Here is a 20,433-nt window from a genome sequence, read left to right as displayed (position 1 = left end):
ATGAATGTATCCCGCAATATAATTTGGCATATGGGTATCATTTAAAGTGTACCTGAATAATAACATAAATACTATGCATTATTCTGTTGTCTTTCAGTACAGTGTTAGAATTATTAAATAGCCACAATTTTAAAAAGTCCTATAAATCACTGAGCAAAAGACCACCCAGTTGAGAACTGGGCAAAACATACGACCGCACTCTGATAGAGAGACCTGAGTGGCCAGTAGAGAGAGCTGGGCCATGGGGTGCCCAGGTGTTTGCTCAGACATTATTTTGGGTGTTTTGGTGACAGTGTTTTGGATGAAATTAGTATATAAATAGAAAGCACACTGCCCTCTGTAATGTAGGTGGGCCTCATCCAGTCAGTCGAAGGCCTGGATAGAACATAAAGCTGACCTTTCTAATGAGCAAGAAGGATTCTGTAGTGCAATGATTTGGACTTCATATACAACATCCCTTTCTGCCTTCAAACTGGAACATTATCTCCTCCTGTCTGAGAGGCTAGCCCATTGACTCTTCCTGAATCATTTGTTTGCTTTCCCATTTTGATCATTGAACTTTTTAGTTTCCATTAATCATGAGAGCCAGTTTCTTTATAGTAAATCTCTCTCTCTGTCTCTGTCTCTGTCTCTCTCTCTCTATATATATATGTGTGTGTGTATGTGTGTGTATGTAAAAGCAATATTCAGTAGCACTCATTTATTTACGATTTTGGCCATGCTGCACAGCTTATGGGATCTTAGTTCCCCAACTAGGGATTGAACCCAGGCCCTTGCCAGTAAACTGCTGGACTGCCAGGGAATTCCACATCTATGTATGTCCTTATTTGCATGGGATGGGGTGGGGGAAAGGTGGGAGAGAGAGAGAAGTGGAAGAGGAAGGAAGAAGGGAAGAGCAGGGAAGGAAAGTTTCCTCTTTGTTCTGTTTCTCTAGAGTACCCTCACTAGTACAGCAGACGGAAAGTCAAGGTGATGCTAATTAAAACCACAGTGCGATACCACTTCATACCCTTCAGACTGACAAAAACAGGAAAGGCTTGTGATACCAATACAGAATCTCCCATATCAAATGTAATTTGGTACAGTGACTTTAGAGCAGAGTTTGACAGTATTTTATTAGATGAGCTAAGGATTTGATCCAGCAATTTAACTTATAAAATGTCAGTGTACAAGTTTTAAAGTCTACTGAAATTACGAGGTTTGTCATCAGTATATAATTACATTAAATGTTGAAATTTATTTTAAAATTTAGTTTTTTGTTAACATGCTTCCCAGGTTGGTGCTGGTGATAAAGAATCTACCTGCCAATGCAGGAGATTCAGGAGATGCAAGTTTGACCCCTGGGTTGGGAAGATCCCCTGGAGGAGGAAATGGCGACCCCAGTGTTCTTGCCTGGAAAATCCCATAGACAGAGGAGCCTGGTGGGGTCCTCTGTCCATGGGGTTCATGGGGTTGCAGAGTCAGACACAACTGAGCACAAGCATGAATTTACGAATAACATGCTTCTAATGCAGGTTGTTTCACGATTGATTTTTATATTTGATTGCATATGCAACTGTAGATACATGTATGCGCCCTGCCATATGGATTCAGAATTGCTATTTTGTGCAGATTTCTATAGAGTACTTAATAAAATTATGAGTGAAATGAAGTGGTTTAAAGAAATATATCAAGAATTTCAATCACCAAGTACAATATGAAATTCTAGTAGTAATATTTTTGTACTCTTCTTTTTTTGTTGCTAAGGCTTTTCTCTCAGGAAATCATTGGAAAGATTCTATAAGGTATAATGTTCATGTTTCAAAGGATATTGTTGTTGCTTTAGTAGCTAAGTTGTGCCCAACTAGCCCACCAGGCTCCTCTATCCATGGGATTTCCCAGACAAGAATACTGGAGTGGGTTGCCACTTTGTTCTCCAGGGGATCTTCCTGAGCCAGGGATTGAACCTGTGTCCCCTGAATTGTCAGGCAGATTCTTTACCATTAAGCCACCAGGGAAGCTCCTCCAAGGGATGTATGTGTTACATATAAATCAGTTCAGTTCAGTTCAGTCGCTTAGTCACGTCCAACTCTCTGCAACTCCATGAACCACAACACGCCAGGCCTCCCTGTCCATCACCAACTCCCGGAGTCCACCCAAATCCATGGATTCCACCCAAACCCATGTCCATCGAGTCGGTGATGCCATCCAACCATCTCATCCTCTGTCGTCCCCTTCTCCTCCTGCCCTCAATCTTTCCCAGCATCAGGGTCTTTTCAAATGAGTCAGCTCTTCACATCAGGTGGCCAAACTATTGGAGTTTCAGCTTCAACATCAGTCCTTCCAATGAACACCCAGGACTGATCTCCTTTAGAATGGACTGGTTGGATCTCCTTGCAGCCCAAGGGACTCTCAAGAGTCTTTTCCAACACCACAGTTCAAAAGCATCAATTCTTCGGCGCTCAGCTTTCTTCACAGTCCAACTCTCACATCCATACATGACCACTGGAAAAACCATAGCCTTGACTAGACGGACCTTTATTGACAAAGTAATGTCTCTGCTTTTTAACATGCTGTCTAGGTTGGTCATAACTTGCCTTCCAAGGAGTAAGAGTCTTTTAATTTCATGGCTGCAGTCACCATCTGCAGTGATTTTGGAGCCCAAGAAAATAAAGTCTGTCACTGTTTGCATTGTTTCCCCATTGATTTTCCATGGAGTGATGGGACCGGATGCCATGATCTTAGTTTTCTAAATGTTAAGTTTAAGCCAACTTTTTCACTCTCCTCTTTCACTTTCATCAAGAGGCTTTTTAGTTCCTCTTCACTCTCTGCCATAAGGGTGGTATCATCTGCAGTTCTGAGGTTGTTGATTTTTCTCCCAGCAATCTTGATTCCAGCTTGTGCTTCTTCCAGCCCAGCATTTCTCATGATGTACTCTGCATATAAATTAAATAAGCAGGGTGACAATATACAGCCTTGATGTACTCCTTTTCCTATTTGGGACCAGTCTGTTGTTCCATATTACACATATAAATAATCCATATTATAAAGCAAAGTATTAGTTTCTGAAATATGAGGAAGACAGTAGACTGCACAGGTATATTTTATAATTAAACTATGTAAGTTTACTGATTTGACCACTTAGATTCAGTTACCACATTTAAGTAAGTAGTGGCTTTACTTAACTAACTGGTAAAGACTTAGAAATTTACACTACTTGAGCAGAATTTTCCTACTGTATTAAAAATAATTGGCCATCTTAATCTTTTACTTTATTTTGTTGGATTTAAATTCCTAGAAATTTTAAATATGTATTTATAATTTTAAAAGTTACAGCATAAAAACATTTCTTTGCTGAAGAAAACTTTGTTAAATTGTACTTACATAAAAGTGAGTATATTTGGGTTTGTGGAGGGAAAGGATCATTTGGTTTTGAAAATCTCTAGATTTTATAGGAAAAAATTACTCTGTAATAATAACACTTAAAGTGCTTGATCCTGTTTATTCCCATTAGAAATTAGGACACTATTTCCAGGCCTTAAACAATTTTCAGAGCGTTCAGATATCTTACTTATTTCCGTTAGTATATAAATGACCTTGTAATTTGAAATGACTGTGTCTAATTTAGTGTACTTTTAAACATTTTATTGTGGTATTCAGTGAGATTTTGGAGATAGCCTACTATAGTCTTCTGCCTAAAGCATATACTGTAGTCTTCTGCCTAAAGCATATACACAGGAAAAAGAGGTATCTGTTTTTGCTGGTGAATTTCTCTGATGATGGGGCAGAGTTTGTGTAGCCCTCTGTAGTCCCTGTGGACCCATATTACCACTTGAGTATTCATGTGGTTTTGTTAATTATACCCTTTTGTGAGTCCTTTCAGGCCTTCGTTTGTTCTACATGGAGTTCATGGAATTATGTTGTTTTTAGTATGCATTGAAAGTAGAGTGAGAGTGTTAGTTGTTCAGTCGTGTTTGACTCTTCGTGACCCCATGGACTGTAGCCCACCAGGCTGTTCTGTCCATGGAATTCTCCAGGCAAGAATAGTGGAGAGAGTTGCCATGCCATTCTCCAGGGGATCTTCCTGACCCAACAATCAGACCCAGGTCTCCCACATTGTAGGCAGGTTCTTTACTGTCTGAGCCACTAGGGAAGCCCTAGATTGCAATAACGTCTCGAAAAGTTTTTTAGTGGTGGCGATGGACACCAGTATATTATGTGAGCGCTATATATTGTCTTCTGTCTTTATAATAAGCCCTCTCTTCTTTTTTTTCATATGTTTGTTTGTTTAATTTATTTGACCGTACCCGCTCTTAGTTGTGGCATGCAAATGCTTAGTTGCAGCATGTGGAATCTGGTTCCCTGACCAGGGATTGAACCCAGGCACTCTTCACTGGGAGTGCAGAGTGTTAGCCAGATACCACCAGGAATTCTCAGACCTTTCTTTTTTATCTAGCTTTCATTTCGTTGGTGCTTAAAACTTTCCCTCTCATGAAAGTGAAACGAGCCTTATGTTTACGTTTTAAGCTATGCATATGTATCAGTGTTTTTACATGAACATCTGAATGGTTTTGATGTTAGAACACATATCGAAATTATTTGTGCACATACCTTTTGGGTAAAGATGGAACAGTTACATCAACATGTGGACATCTAAGATCCTGAGAGGAACCGTCAGGTTTCATTTTTCTGCTGTTTAGTGCTGATGCTTTCTGTTAAGTTTGTTCATTTGTTTATTATTGTATTTCTTTATAGCCCCTTTTCTTAGGACAACTGGAAGTCGAGTCCTGGTGGGGCTACGGGGTGTCCATTTGTGTAGTATGTTCTGGTCTTCCCCGTTACCAGTCAGAGAGCAGCCCTGGAAAGATGCTTTTTTGCCTTAGAGTGAGTTCTTTTGGAATCTCACCTTTTGAGAGTTTTGGTCTCTTTTAATTCTGGAACTCCTACAGTGAACTTACCACGTATTTTCCCATAAATGTCCCACGTATCTACTGGTGGCGCTGTCAGATAAAATACAGGGCGCACAGTCGGGTAAATGAAGAGTGCATTTAGTGTAAGCGTGATCCGAATGTTATTGTGTTGTTTTTCTAAAATTCAAATTTAAATGGGCATCTGTATTTTTATCTTATGTTATTTCAATTAATTAATTAATGCTTAGTTTGCAGCTTACTTCCTCAGCTTTCCTCTCAGTGAACTCTGAGCCACTTGAATGAAGGGGTGCAGTTACACCCTGATTCATCTGGACCCAGTTTTCCTGTCACTGTGACGTTTACTGGCTGAAAGAATGAGCTCTCTAATCAGCTCTGAGTTTCTAAAGCAGCTTTGCTCAACTGAGTTCACCCTTTTATGTGAATTGAATTCATTGAAAAAAAAAAAATGTTTCAAAGAATAGTTGCACATCTCAAGCTTAATGGAAAAAATTCCACCTCCTCTTCCCTTCGTCATCTTTCTCTCCCTTCTTTTTTCAGCTCTTACTATAATTAGCAGCATTAACAGCAAATGTTTGCTTTAGTTGAATTATTCAGAACATTTATTTTACTTGTCAAAGGTTAGATCAGGTTGTTGTTTGAACTGGTAATTAAATGCAGTCTAATATGCTCTCATGTTTATATGCGCTATAAGCTTGGTTCCTCATCACTTTGTATAACTTTATGAAGTTCAAGGCTGACATTTCAAAAAGGTTTTTGATTTTGTGGAAAAGAAAACCTTCTGAGTACTTGGGTGTGATGTCGGATGTGAGAATGTCCAAAGCTGGGCTCAGGGTGTCGCAGCCAGTGCCTGTGCAACCTGCGGAGCCACAGTGGTGGCTCTCTCCAGGCAGTGGGTAGAGTCACGCTCACTGCTTGTTGAGTTTGTGTTTGACATGATGATCAGTGCTGAAGGACTTGGCCCCTAGTAGGTGTTCCATATGTATTTGTCAAATGAGTGTTTTAGGTCATATTAAACAGTATGGGGCATAGCTCAGTTCTTGTAGCTCAGTATAATTTAAGACAGTATTTGTTCCTACTCTGAGGCTCTTTTAAATAATTCCAATTTGTATGCTTGTGTGTGGGAGCAAGTATAACACAGTTAATTTTTGTATCTGGGAATTATGCTAAATTATGCCTTGGTTTTGTGGACTCACTGAATAAATAATTTTTACAGGTGTGTCTGTGTTAGTACTTTGGAGTACGGATGGCTAGAGCACATCCTCTGTCCTTAGAAAGAATAGAGGGTAGTGGAGAACAACTGGTACACTGAAGAAGGGTCCTCATTAGTGCGAGTTACATACTAGGTGAACAGGCATCTGAGGGACGCTGGGGAAGGTGACTTCTGAGCTGCATCTGAGGACAGAGAGTATGTGCTGAGCCCTCCCAGTCGTGTCTGACTCTTTGCCACCCTTTGGGCCATAGCCCGCCAGGCTCCTCTGTCCATGGGATTCTCTAGGCTGGAATACTGGAGTGCATTACTGTGCCCTCCTCCAGGGGACCCTCCCAACCCAGGGATCAAACCGGGTCTCTTAGTCTCCTTCATTGGCAGGCTGGTTCTCTGCCGCCAGCGCCAGCTGAGAGGCCCAGGTTGCATTGTGAGGAACGAACCAGCGGCAGAGAAGCCGTATGTCGGAAGCTCTGAGGGTCGCGGTTTGTGGGCGTAAAGGAAGAGTGAACATGGGGAGCGGGCAGCCCGAGGCCCGCATCTTTTCCGGAAGTTGTTCAGTAGCTTCCCCGGCCCTTAGGGAACAGCTCAGGACACACCGTGTGGCCTGTAAGCCCTGCCTTACAGTCCCTGCCTGCCTCCCCAGCTGGTGATCACCCAAGCTGAGCCCGCAGCCTGGGCCCCTGCCTGGAGCGCACACGTGCGTCTCCTGGAAGCCCTCTGCTGGCGGCCCCCTCCCTGCCTCCCAGCTACAGTCCGCACCACTTTTATTTAGTTGCAGTATCAAAATAACATTAAAAAGAGGCCAGTCACATGCTATTTTAAAAAGTACTTTAATATTATTGTCAGTAAACTACGACAAAGAACCTTGGTTCCACTGCAGTCTTTGGTATATTTTCCCACACGTGATCTTGTTTAAGTCTCATGTTAGTCATGAGATAGGTCTTACATGAAATTAACAAACAGAATTGTCTTTCATTACAAAATGCCATGTTTTAGCCAGAATTTAAAGCTACTTGGGATAATTGAAATGAAAGTAAAGCCATCTTTCAAAATAAGAGTGGGTATAGACTTGTGTGTGCACCAAACCTTTACGTGTGTGTGTGTGTGTATTTTAATAAAATTGACTTAAACGATTAGCCACAAGATGCCATCTATTTGATGTCAAATGTAAACCAGATGTTATCCTAAAACACTTTCAAATTCTACTTTTATCATTGAAATGCTATTCTGTTCTGTTCTTTGTAATTTATATAAGGAAACTTAGAAATTCCAGAGGTTAACTTTTGTCAGAAACTTCATTAAATTGATAAATCACATACCTGGGTTTGTGACATATTCTCATCATTGGCCTGTACATGGTACTTTTATCTATGGGATTAGCTTGCATGTTACATAACAATTAGTAACATGTCACTAGTTTTTCAGAAATTTCTCAGAGTCTAAGCATTTGCAGTTGAAATGCAAGCACTTAGGCCGGTTGCCGCCCAGTGTACTAGCGTGTTCAGCAGCTCACCTGGTCTCAGCCCTGAAAGAGACAGGGCTTACTTTCCCAGTACATGAATGGGCTTGACTCACAGAGCATGGGTCACAGGTTGGGTCAGATAGGCAGATTTCTTGCGTCTTCGGTCTTCCCTGGCTTCAGGAAGAAAGGGGAGCATTTCTCATCAACGGGTAAGGTTAAAGGTAACAGTTGGCTACTGAGGTGGTCAGTGCAGATGGCAGAGGACAGAGTGTGAGAGTGTGTGTGTGTGTGTGTGTGTGTGTACATGTATGTATGTGTGTACATGTATGTATGTATGAAGGAGGGGCCATACGAGAGTCTGCTGGTCTGCAAGGAACTTGGGCTGTCTTCTCACATGCTGTGTTTCTGAGCAGGTCCTGAGCAGCACCGCAGGCTAAGTGTGTGTTCAGCTACCCTGGGTTCGCCCAGGAGAGAGACCAGGGTCTCAGGCTGCCTCTCACCTAAAGGGACAGGCCCTTGCTTCTTTAAGGTAATTCTTCTTAGAAGATTTTCCTAGGACTTGCCTGGCAGTCCTAGGTTAAGACTCTGCATGTCTAACGCAGGGAGCAGGGGTTCGATCCCTGGTAGGGACGTGGCCATGAAAAGAGATCTTTCTAATTTCTAGTCCGTTTAATGGGCTCTGTCTTCTCAAATATGTTTTTCAAAAGTATTTATTTATTGGCTGTGCGGGGTCTTTGTTGCTGCACACGGGCTTTCTCTAGTCGCCCCGCGAGGGCTTCTCGTTGTGCTGGCTTCTCCTGCTGCAGAGCGCAGGCTGCGGGACACGTGGGCCTCGTGATTGCGGAGTACAGGCTCAGTAGCTTTGGCACGTGGGCCCAGTTGCCTCATGCGTGGGGGGGCATTCTGGACCAGGGGTAGAACCGGTATCCCTTGCATTGCAAGATGGATTCTTAACTACTGGACCACTAGGGAAGCCTCAAATGTCTTTAGTTCTTATCTCTTTCATGTATTTTGTGCCAAATGTAGCTAGAAGTTCTGAAAAACTGATTTAAATGAATAGCTAACTTGGACTCAGGTTTATCTCATTGTACTTTATTGGATTCTTTCAAACTGTCATCAGGAATGCCTTACTGGAAAAAAAAAAAAAAAAGGTTACCTTCCAAATTGGGAGATACAGAAGTGAATAAAATAGGTAAAGCCTTTGCATTCATAGACCTATAATGGGGAGAATGCATAGTAAACAAAATACAGGTAAGTTTGTGCTGTGTGAGGTAGTGATGTGTGTTATAAGAAAAGCTGAGTGCTGGGATGAAGACGGAGGGAGGCTGTATGCTGAGTGTGGCCCCTGGTCATGGGTCCCCTGATACCCAAGGTGATGTTTGAGCAGGACTGTGGGGAGAGCCCTCTCTGAGGATGGACGCCTGAGGGAGGCGTTTAGGAACCGAGGAAGGTACAAAGGCCTGGTGGCAGGAAGTGGCCCAGCACACGTGAGAGACTGTAAAGGGGCCTCGAGGGCCGGAAGGCCAGAGCAGCAGGTGCAGGGGAGCTTCCGGAGAAAAGCTCCACGCAGTAGCTGGGGGCAAGATCCTGGGGAGTCCTGGGAAGATACTTTATTTTATTCTGACTGAGATGAGAAGCCAATGCTAAGTTCTGAGACATGAACTGAGTTAAATCTTAGATGGATCACTCAGGCTGCTGTAAGTTAGTGGACGGTAGTTGGAAACAGGGAGCCCTACTGGAGGAAATGAAATAGTCCATGTGGGGCTTGCAGAGACCTGGAACCAGGTGATGGTGGTCCAGATTTCACATTAAAGAACCAACAAGATTTGCCAGTGGCTTAGGCGTGCTCCAGGAACAGCAATCAGCTGATCTGAATTTGAGCCCATATCTGATCAGTGCTAAGGGGCACAGTGTCCCAGCAGAGGAAGGGGAGATGTGCAGAGACCTGAAGCGGAGCTGAGTTGGATTCTTGCTCAAGGAACAGAGAGAAGTCCTGTGTGGCAGAGCATCCTGCTGGAGGAGAGAGTGGGGTTAGCGGCTTAGGCGTGAGTGGATTCATGGCCTTTTTACAAGAGTTTGGATTTTATATAAGTGTGTTGTGAAACAGTTTACACTGGCAAAAATATCACATTGGATGTTGTGTGGTAATAGATGGTAGGAGATGGGTATGCTAGGATGTGAAATCTGGCGATAACAGGCAATCTAGTCGGGTTATACAGTAAGGATTCTGTTACTACCTGTGAGGTAGGGCGAATCTAGGCGGTTTACTTCACTGCAGTTAAGAGTAAGCATCTTTGTAATGGAGAAAACTTCCGGAAGCCCTTGGACAGCTTCCATTCACATTGCACAGCTCATGCTAATCCATCTGGCACAGGCAGTGGGGCCTTCATGCCTGGCTTAGGCCATTCCTCTCTGCCTCCCCATCCCTCACCGTTTGGTACCTCTCTAGGAGCACGTGGCCCAAACACAAGTTGAATTTTGTTGGAAAGACAACAGCATTGTCAACAGTGTTGACAACAGCAAGGAGGAATGGAAGCTGTGAGACCAGTTAGGGAAGGGTGTTGTCAGAGTAAATGAGGGATGAACTCTACAATTATGGGTTAGGAGTGGTCACACTACACAGGGGAAGCAGAAACGTGAACAAAAAATGTTACTCTCTACTGAAGTCTCCCAGCACACACCTTCTCTCTTTAAGAAAAATCTATACTAATGCTGTTGAGCAAAAGGCAGAACCTAGTTCTTCATATTCTGACTCTTAGCATTTATTGCTTAACATTGTCTTGCTGGTGCCTGTGGTCCGTCACATGTAGTAAAGACGTTCTGCTGAGCTGTGTTTAGTCGCTCAGTCGTGTCTGACTCTTTGAGACCCAGTGGACTGTCGCCTGCCAGGCTCCTCTATCCATGGGGATTCTCCAGGCAAGAATAGTAGAGTGGGTTGCCATGCCCTCCTCCAGGGGATGTTCCCAACCCAGGGATCAAACCAGGTCTCCCACATTGCAGGCAGATTCTTTACCATCTGAGCCACAAGGGAAGCCCATGAATAGTGTAGTAGGTCACCTATCCCTTTTCCAGGGGATCTTCCTGACCCAGGAGCTGAACCGAGGTCTCCTGCATTGCAGACAGATTCTTTACCAGCTGAGCTACCAGGGAAGCCCAAAAGGTAGAACATAGTTCTTCATATCCTAACTCCTGGCATTATTGCTTAATATTGTCCGGCTGGTGCCTGAGGTCTGTCACATGACGGAAGTATTACTGTGGAGGAGCAGGGAAAAATGACTTCTTGCCTTGGTCCACAGAAGGGAAGATGGGTATTCAAATTAGGTCTAGGATTTATGACAGTGAGTGGGAAAGGCCTCATCAGAAGGGGAAGGGGTGTGAATAAGCCTGGGGAGGGAGCTGCTCTGGCTAGAGAGGATCAGCTGGGGCTTCTGAGCTGCTGGCTCGCCTCAGTGATGTGATGAGGTCTGCAGTGATGGGGTCAGAGGAGCCACAGCACTGGGGGAGGTAAATGATGCAAAACTCCGGCAATTTGACAGTGACTCCAAAGGCCCCCTGTGTTACTTATTCATGCATTATAATTTTGCTAAGGCATGTATAAACTATGTCTGCATCCCTGGTGTACTTGTTATTTGCTATTTTCACTGGATATTCACTTGTTCTCAGATGGAATTTGGGAAGACACACATACCTGTAACTGTAGAGGGTCTGTGAGTGAGGGAAAGTCGCTCAGTCGTGTCTGACTCTTTGTGAGCCCCTGGACTACACAGTCCATGGAATTCTCCAGGCCAGAATACTGGAGTGGGTAGCTGTTCCCTTCTCCAGGGGATCTTCCCAACCTATAAAGGGACTATTGCACTTCTAATTCTAGATTTTGCAAAGCTTGTATGGGAGAAAAGTAAGCTAGAATGCTTTGCATTAAAAGCATTCCTTGTTATTGTGCTTTGCAGATAATAGCATTTTTAAGACATTTGAGGGTTTGTGTTAACATTGTGTTATCAGCTGATGGTTAACATATTTTAGTAATAAAGTATTTTAAATTAAGGTATGTGCATTTTTTAGATGTACTATTACTCACTTCATAGGGTACAGTATAGCACAAACATAATGTTTCAGTGCACTGGGAAGCCAGGATATTAGTGTGTGACTGCTGTGGTGCTTGCTTCACTGCAGTGTCTAGGACGGAGCCTGCAGTATCTCCAGAGGCCCGTTATAGTCAACATAGCCAGAAAGAAAACTTTTAGTCCTATGAATCCTGGTTTAATTTTGTGGGACGTTTAAATGAACAAGTGCCTAAACAGTGCCTGCTTCCTAATAAATGCTGTGTGTTTGCCCTTGCGTGCCTGTGTGCCTGTCAAGTCACTTCAGTCATGTCTGACTCTTTGCAACCCTGTGGACCATAGCCCGCCAGACTCCTCTGTCCATGGGGTTCTTCAGACAAGAATACGAGAGTTGCCCTGCCCTCCTCCAGGGATCTCCCGACCCGGGGATTGAACTTGCAGTCCTTTAATGCTGAACCACTGGGGACGCCTCATGCTTTTCTGGTTACTATTACTTAATTAAAAATGCTGTTTTTAGTGTTTTTTTTAAATTTATTTTCTAGCCCTACCACTTACTAATAGCTCAGGGCTAAATGTCAGATCCACCAGGACTTTTAGAGGGACCTCCTCATAATTACTCCTGTGCTTCTGCAAACACCTTAGGCCTTCCCAGGCTTGTACCATAGAGGGGTTCTTTTTGTTTTTGACTGAATGATTTGATTTGATTTGATGCTTAATGCAGAGTGGCCATTTATTGCTTTTCCTTGTTCTTAATCTCATCATCCGTTTAATGTAATTGTCCAGTTGTTTTTTCTTTTCAGTATTCTTCCTGAACTCCCAATTGTTGGTTATAATTCTCTTGATTTTATAAGAACCTGACCAAATACTGTAATGGCTAGAGGTCATGTCTATCCCTATAAAACAGAGCAGTAAATAAGTTGAAGGCTATAATGACAAGAATTTTGGTCACTAGGCTGAGCTTTCCCAATCTTTACATCATGAGTACATATTCAAGGGAACTCTGAAACCATATGAGTATACATGTGGAGAGCTTTTTGTCAGGCCACTGTAACTCTTCATAAATGCTCAATTTTCTCGTGTTTATACGGTCACAACTGCCACTTTCCAGTTACTTCATAGCATTTGGATATCAGAAAGCCGAACATATTCGTATTTTGTAGTATAAAACATTTAAACCCACCTGTGATCCCTTCATATATTCTGCATGTTTCTGATTATGTGTATCATTTATGAATCTAGTATTTTTATAGTGGATCATTTACCCTAAAATTCTTATTCTGATAACTTGGAAATATAGGCATTAAATCTGTGTTAATTTTCTTTCAATCATTGTTCTCAGTGTGTAGACCCTTACTGTAGTCCTGTACCTATTTAATAGGCGACACTTGATCATACAATTGTGTGGTTGGTAAAAGTGAATTAGGGTTTCAGGATTTTACCAATGGATGATTTTTAATATTGAATGACATGTATTAAGACAAATGCTTTTATATATAATTTATTTGGCATTGTAAATGCATTTATCTTGTGAGAAACAGACCCCCTGTTGTCAGATGAAGTATTCTGGAAAGGTTTGGAGTAAATAAATAATAAAACTACTTTGATATACAATCTAACCAATATTAAATATTAAGACTTTCCGATGATTGATTTTAATACTTAATTAACTGATTTAAAGTCCAGGGGAGCACTCTTGCATGAAAATGACAGAATTCAAAAATGAAGCTTCATCCTTTGCCTTTGTTTTATTTCTCATCTTTTTTCCCTCCCTCATTTCTCTTCCTCTTTCTCTTATAATTAAGACATTAAAACATCATTTTCCCTGACCATCAAATTTACTTCTGGCTACCAGTATTTCTAAATAAAAATTTTTTTGCCAATTCTACAAATAATGTTCCATTACTGTCTAATTACAAAAATTTAGCTTCTATCAGTTTCTTGCATTTATAGCCAAGCTGTCGTATTGTAGGTTGTAAGCCCATTGTGGTAAATGCGTGCTGCCTGTAACGGATACTCATTCATGCTGTATCTTCCTCACCCCTCTTATAATTGTGCTCTGGTAATAGTTCATTTATGCTCTTTCATATGCTTTTCTTATAGGAGTTATCTTTATGTAAAGTAATATTACTGTCATTTCAGTGTTTGACTTCTAAGTTTACCATCAGTCAAGAATTTAAATGAATGAAGTATGCTTATATGAGCTTTTTTGAATATGGATGTCTTTAGAAGACACGATTCAGAATACTAATTCTGTGCCTCTGTATTAGAAACAGTAAAAGCATAAATATAAGCTGAAATACAAAGAACTTCAGATTCAGAGGGAATAAACTAGAGGTTTTGTTTATATGATGCCATTTTAAAAATGAAAATTGTATTCACTAACCTATTTTTTTTTGTCATTCTGATGCTCACAATAGAAGTTTATACTTATAGACTACTTGTATTACTTCACTTTACATGGAAAATATATTATTTTGAAATTTCATTAACATAATTTATCTTTCAAGCTTTAGTGAACTCAACCCATTCATTAAATATTAACAGTTTTAACGATACTTCCTTTCTTTCAGATCACTTTTATCTTAAGATGTAATATTGTAACAACCAGATTTATGAAGCCAGTACAACAATCCTTAAGATTAGTCTCTGATTTTTAAATGGAGGTTTCAGCCTAGGGTGTCAATTTGTGTGACCAGAATGGCAGTTAAAACCATGTTGCGCAGCTAATTTTGAGTTTTGTGAACTTTGATTTCATGAGAAACAGGGACTTTAAACGTTATTTATATTGCAAGTGTAGCAAAGAAGAGATACCTTCTTTCTCAAGTCTTAGAAAGTATTTTGCTGTGCTTTCTGAATTAGAAAAAATAAGATTGCCCTTATTTTAAAAAAATTCTTTACCATTTTTGCCAGCTAGGGAAATTCTAGAGACAGTTTCACATTATTTAAGAAAGTTGAAATCCATCAGTTATGGATTAAAGTAGTCATTACTAAGATGCATACTTTTGGTCATTATGTATTTCTCTCTCTCTCTCTCTCTATATATATATATATATAGCTTTTGGTAAAGAATCCACCTGCCATGCAGGAGACCCTGGTGATTCCTGGCTCAGGAAGATCCCCTGGAGAAGGGATAGGCTACCAACTCCAGTATCCTTGGGCTTCCCTGGTGGCTTGGCTGGTAAAGAATCCATCCGCCTGCAATGCGGGAGACCTGAGTTCTATCCCAGGGTTGGGAAGATCTTCTGGAGGAGGGAAAGGCAACCCACTCCAGCATTCTGGCCTGGAGAATTCCAGGAACTCTATAGTCCATGGGGTCGCAAAGAGTCAGACACGACTGAACGACTTTCACTCACTTCACTTCACTTCACTTCTATATAGACAAGTTTAGGACATAGGAAGTATACAAGCATAAGATGCAGTGGTCCATTGTGAGTTTCAAAATGTTTATGCCACTTTGACTTTTATAGTGGTTGTCTTAAAATATTCTGAACCAAAAATAAAAAAACCTCCCTTAATTCACTTGAATTTTTCTTAAATATTTTCTTGTAGTTTGATATTCACAGGTACAAAATTATAGTGTTTAAAATAAATACAGATTACATTTTTTTAAAATTGTTTGCCATCCTGCTTTGTAGTTTGCATATATTTTTGGTTGTTATAGTCACAAAACACAAGTTGGAAAAGTCTTAAGAAAATTACTTCACATTTGAAAGCAACATATTGTGATTTTATAAGATAATCACAATAGCAGTAGCCAACAAAGTAATTTTTATTATGTTCTAAAAAGCAAAAATAGCCCTTTGTGTTTAAAATTACAGTAACAAAAACTAAAACAATGCCAACTTAATAAATTACTCTTGAACTTGATTATTATTTAAATCTGTATTTAAAAGAAAAGTAAAAGTATTATCCAAAGTTTTTATTCAACAAATTTCTTAAAAATAATTCATTATTACTATTCAGCAGGTTTCCAGGTTTCTTTTAGTAAAAGCATTTCAGTGACTCAGTTTCAATCTGTAGGCATAATAAATTAGAATATAGTAGATACCTGATTCTATAGAATGTCTGTAGACTGGTGTATTTGGTAAATTTTATATTGTGGTTACTGGGTGTTACCATAGACATCTCAATTTCTAAAGAATTATTATTAAAGCTGAAATAAGTAAATGATTTATAATTAAATTTACTGTAGAGTTTAAAGGAGAAGGCAGTGGCACCCCACTCCAGTACTCTTGCCTGGAAAATCCCATGGATGGAGGAGCCTGGTAGGCTGCAGTCCATGGGGTCGCTAAGGGTCGGAAACGACTGAGCGACTTGACTTTCACTTTTCACTTTCATGCATTGGAGAAAGAAATGGCAACCCACTCCAGTATTCTTGCCTAGAGAATCCCAGGGAGCCTGGTGGGCTGCCGTCTATGGGGTTGCACAGAGTCGGACACGACTGAAGTGACTTAGCAGCAGCATAGAGTTTAAAAGGCCTTAAATATCTTGAGCATCTTGAACTAATATTTGAACATCATTATGTTGTAGAGTACCTTATTTTTAATGTGCCTTTTTGAAATATACTTAGACAATCAACCAGTAAACTGATATCAAATTCTCATAGAGTTTAAAATACATAAAATCCCCTTATTTGTATATTTCAGGTATATGAAGTCTAACAGTAGAAAAGTGTATATACTATAAAAGTGAGAAACTGGAGTAATGATAAGAAAACATAGTATAGGATGCTAAAGAAATTTTAAGGAAGTCTGGCAGTTAACTCGCGGTACTCATTTTCAAATATTTACCCTTAGATGTTTTAAGAGTATGACAAAATGTATGGAGAATATGAATTTTATGTTGTAAGATATCCATGGCCAAATACAGGCTTGAGAGGTGTTTAATCAGTTCCACACAGTTTTTTAAAAAATTATCTACCAACACAAGTAAAGAGATTTCACATAAAATTCTGGATTTTTAACTTTTCTTGAAAACATTGAAGGAGAGAAAAGGATGTCCCAACAGTTGACAGACCTGCCGTCTTACACTCCCTTGTTTGACTTCTTGTCGGTCTGTGTCACTGGCTTAGAGCCAAGGGTCGTATTGAAGCAGAGGGTGAGCCCTAGAGCCAGAGAGGATGCGTTCAACACCAGCTGTGCGACTGTAAACAAACTGCTTCATCTCTCTGTGCCTCATTTTCTCTGGTGAAATGAAAATAAGGATGAAGATGCGTCATTGAGTTCTTCAGATCAGATCAGATCAGTCGCTCAGTCCTGTCCGACTCTTTGCGACCCCATGAATCGCAGCACGCCAGGCCTCCCTGTCCATCACCAACTCCCGGAGTTCACTCAGACTCGCGTCCATCGAGTCAGTGATGCCATCCAGCCATCTCATCCTCTGTCGTCCCCTTCTCTTGTCCCCAGTCCCTCCCAGCATCAGAGTCTTTTCCAATGAGTCAACTCTTCGCATCAGGTGGCCAAAGTACTGGAGTTTCAGCTTTAGCATCATTCCTTCCAAAGACATCCCAGGGCTGATCTCCTTCAGAATGGACTGGTTGGATCTCCTTGCAGTCCAAGGGACTCTCAAGAGTCTTCTCCAACACCACAGTTCAAAAGCATCAATTCTTCGGCGCTCAGCCTTCTTCACAGTCCAACTCTCACATCCATACATGACCACTGGAAAAACCATAGCCTTGACTAGACAAACCTTTGTTGGCAAGGTAATGTCTCTACTTTTGAATATGCTATCTAGGTTAGTCATAACTTTCCGTCCAAGGAGTAAGCGTCTTTTAATTTCATGGCTGCAGTCACCATCTGTAGTGATTTGGGAGCCCACAAAAATAAAGTCTGACACTGTCTCCACTGTTTCCCCATCTGTTTCCCATGAAGTGATGGGACCGGATGCCATGGTCTTCGTTTTCTGAATGTTGAGCTTTAAGCCAACTTTTCACTCTCCACTTTGACTTTCATCAAGAGGCTTTTTAGTTCCTCTTCACTTTCTGCCATAAGGGTGGTGTCATCTGCATATCTGAGGTTTTTGATATTTCTCCCGGCAATCTTGATTCCAGCTTGTGTTTCTTCCAGTCCAGCGTTTCTCATGATGTACTCTGCATATAAATTAAATAAACAGGGTGACAATATACAGCCTTGACGAACTCCTCTTCCTATTTGGAACCAGTCTGTTGCTCCATGTCCAGTTCTAACTGTTGCTTCCTGACCTGCATACAGATTTCTCAAGAGGCAGATCAGGTGGTCGGGTATTCCCATCTCTTTCAGAATTTTCCACAGTTTATTGTGATCCACACAGTCAAAGGCTTTGGCATAGTCAATAAAGCAGAAATAGATGTTTTTCTGGAACTCTCTTGCTTTTTCCATGATCCAGCGGACGTTGGCAATTTGATCTCTGGTTCCTCTGCCTTTTCTAAAACCAGCTTGAACATCAGGAAGTTCACGGTTCACATATTGCTGAAGCCTGCTTGGAGAATTTTGAGTATTACTTTACTAGTGTGTGAGATGAGTGCAATTGTGAGGTAGTTTGAGCATTCTTTGGCATTGCCTTTCTTTGGGATTGGAATGTAAACTGACCTTTTCCAGTCCTGTGGCCACTGCTGAGTTTTCCAAATTTGCTGGCATATTGAGTGCAGCACTTTCACAGCATCATCTTTCAGGATTTGGAATAGCTCAACTGGAATTCTATCACCTCCACTAGCTTTGTTCGTAGTGATGCTTTCTAAGGCCCACTTGACTTTACATTCTAGGATGTCTGGCTCTAGGTCAGTGATCACACCATTGTGATTATATGGGTCGTGAAGCTCTTTTTTGTACAGTTCTTCTGTGTATTCTTGCCATCTCTTCTTAATATCTTCTGCTTCTCTTAGGTCCATACCATTTCTGTCCTTTATCGAGCCCATCTTTGCATGAAATGTTCCTTTGGTATCTCTGATTTTCTTGAAGAGATCCCTCGTCTTTCCCATTCTGTTGTTTTCCTCTATTTCTTTGCATTGATCACTGAAGAAGGCTTTCTTATCTCTTCTTGCTATTCTTTGGAACTCTGCATTCAGATGTTTATATCTTTCCTTTTCTCCTTTGCTTTTCGCTTCTCTTCTTTTCACAGCTATTTATAAGGCCTCCCCAGGCAGCCATTTTGCTTTTTTGCATTTCTTTTCCATGGCTATGGTCTTGATCCCTGTCTCCTGTACAATGTCACGAACCCCAGTCCATAGTTCATCAGGCACTCTATCTATCAGATCTAGGCCCTTAAATCTATTTCTCACTTCCACTGTATAATCATAAGGGATTTGATTTAGGTCATACCTGAATGGTCTGGTGGTTTTCCCTACTTTCTTCAATTTAAGTCTGAATTTGGCAATAAGGAGTTCATGGTCTGAGCCACAGTCAGCTCCTCGTCTTGTTTTTGCTGACGGTATAGAGCTTCTGCGTCTTTGGCTGCAAAGGATATAATCAATCTGATTTCGGTGTTGACCATCTGGTAATGTCCATGTATAGAGGCTGAAGTTGAACGGTTCTATGAAGACCTACAAGACCTTTTAGAACTAACACCCAAGAAAGATGTCCTTTTCATTATAGGGGACTGTAATGCAAAAGTATGAAGTCAAGAAACACCTGGAGTAACAGGCAAATTTGGCCTTGGAATACGGAATGAAGCAGGGCAAAGACTAACAGAGTTTTGAGTTGTTCAGCAGATAAGATGATGAGTATACACAAAGTGTTTAATGCAGTTTTTGCCATATATGCATTGCTTAATGGATGCTAACTGGAATTATTAATAATATTTACCTGACCGCATTAGGTGTTTGAGTTTGATGAGACTTCTCCATAGGAGAGGACTTTACTTTTTAAATATGTTAATTCATTTGATGAGTAGACTGTGTCAGATTCTGCTTTATAATATAATTGCTTATTTACATTTTGCGATTGTCTACTAGAGTATCTTTCCCAGAATTCCTTATGTGTAGTTCAGTCACTTAGTCATGTCGGACTCTTTGCGACCCTATGAACCACAGCACTCCAGGCCTCCCTGTCCATCACCAACTCCCAGAGCTTAGTCAGACTCATGTTCATTGAATTGGTGATGCCATCCAACCATTTCATCCTCTGTCATCCCCTTCTCTTCCTGCCTTCATCTTTCCCAGCATCAGGGTGTTTTCAGATGAGTCAGCTCTTCGCATCAGGTGGCCAGACTATTGGAGTTTCAGCTTCAACATCAATCCTTCCAATGAATATTCAGGATTGATCTCCTTTAGGATGGACTGGTTGGATCTCCTTGCAGTCCAAGGGACTCTCAAGAGTCTTCTCCAACACCACAATTCAAAAGCATCAATTCATCGGTGCTCAGCTTTCTTTATAGTCCAACTCTCACATCCATACATGAATATTGGAAAAACCATAGCTTGGACTAGATGGACCTTGGTTGGCAAAGTAATGTCTCTGCTTTTTAGTATGCTTTCTAGGTTGGTCATAACTTTGCTTCCAAGGAGTAAGCATCTTTTAATTTCATGGCTGCAGTCACCATCTGCAGTGATTTTGAAGCCCCCCAAAATAAAGTCGGTCACTGTTTCCACTGTTGCCCCTCTATTTGCCATGAAATGATGGGACCAGATGCCATGATCTTAGTTTTCTGAATGTTGAGCTTGAAGCCAACTTTTTCACTCTCCTCTTTCACTTTCATCAAGAGGTTCTTTATTTCTTCTTTGCTTTCTGCCATAAGGGTGGTGTCATATGCATATCTGGGATCATTGATATTTCTCCCGGCAATCTTGATCCCAGCTTGTGCTTCATCCAGCCCAGCATTTCT

General features: G+C 41.1%; 1 protein-coding gene across 14 annotated transcripts in view; it reads left to right on the top strand.

Annotated features, from left to right (window-relative positions):
* TBC1D5 (TBC1 domain family member 5) overlaps positions 1–20,433 on the top strand; it is a 590,389-nt gene that overhangs the window by 210,670 nt on the left and 359,286 nt on the right. Inside the window, exon 4 of one of the 14 annotated variants that reach the window (XM_055570009.1) lies at positions 10,652–10,739. The exons of the other annotated variants lie outside the window; for them this stretch is intronic. The gene's annotated coding sequence lies outside the window, so the exon portion shown is untranslated. The remainder of the gene's footprint in view (positions 1–10,651; positions 10,740–20,433) is intronic. 14 annotated transcript variants of the gene reach the window in all.

Source organism: Bubalus kerabau, chromosome 2 (assembly GCF_029407905.1).
Source record: "Bubalus kerabau isolate K-KA32 ecotype Philippines breed swamp buffalo chromosome 2, PCC_UOA_SB_1v2, whole genome shotgun sequence".
Classification (NCBI taxonomy): Eukaryota; Metazoa; Chordata; class Mammalia; order Artiodactyla; family Bovidae; genus Bubalus; species Bubalus kerabau.
This window is presented reverse-complemented; position numbering and strand designations above follow the sequence as displayed.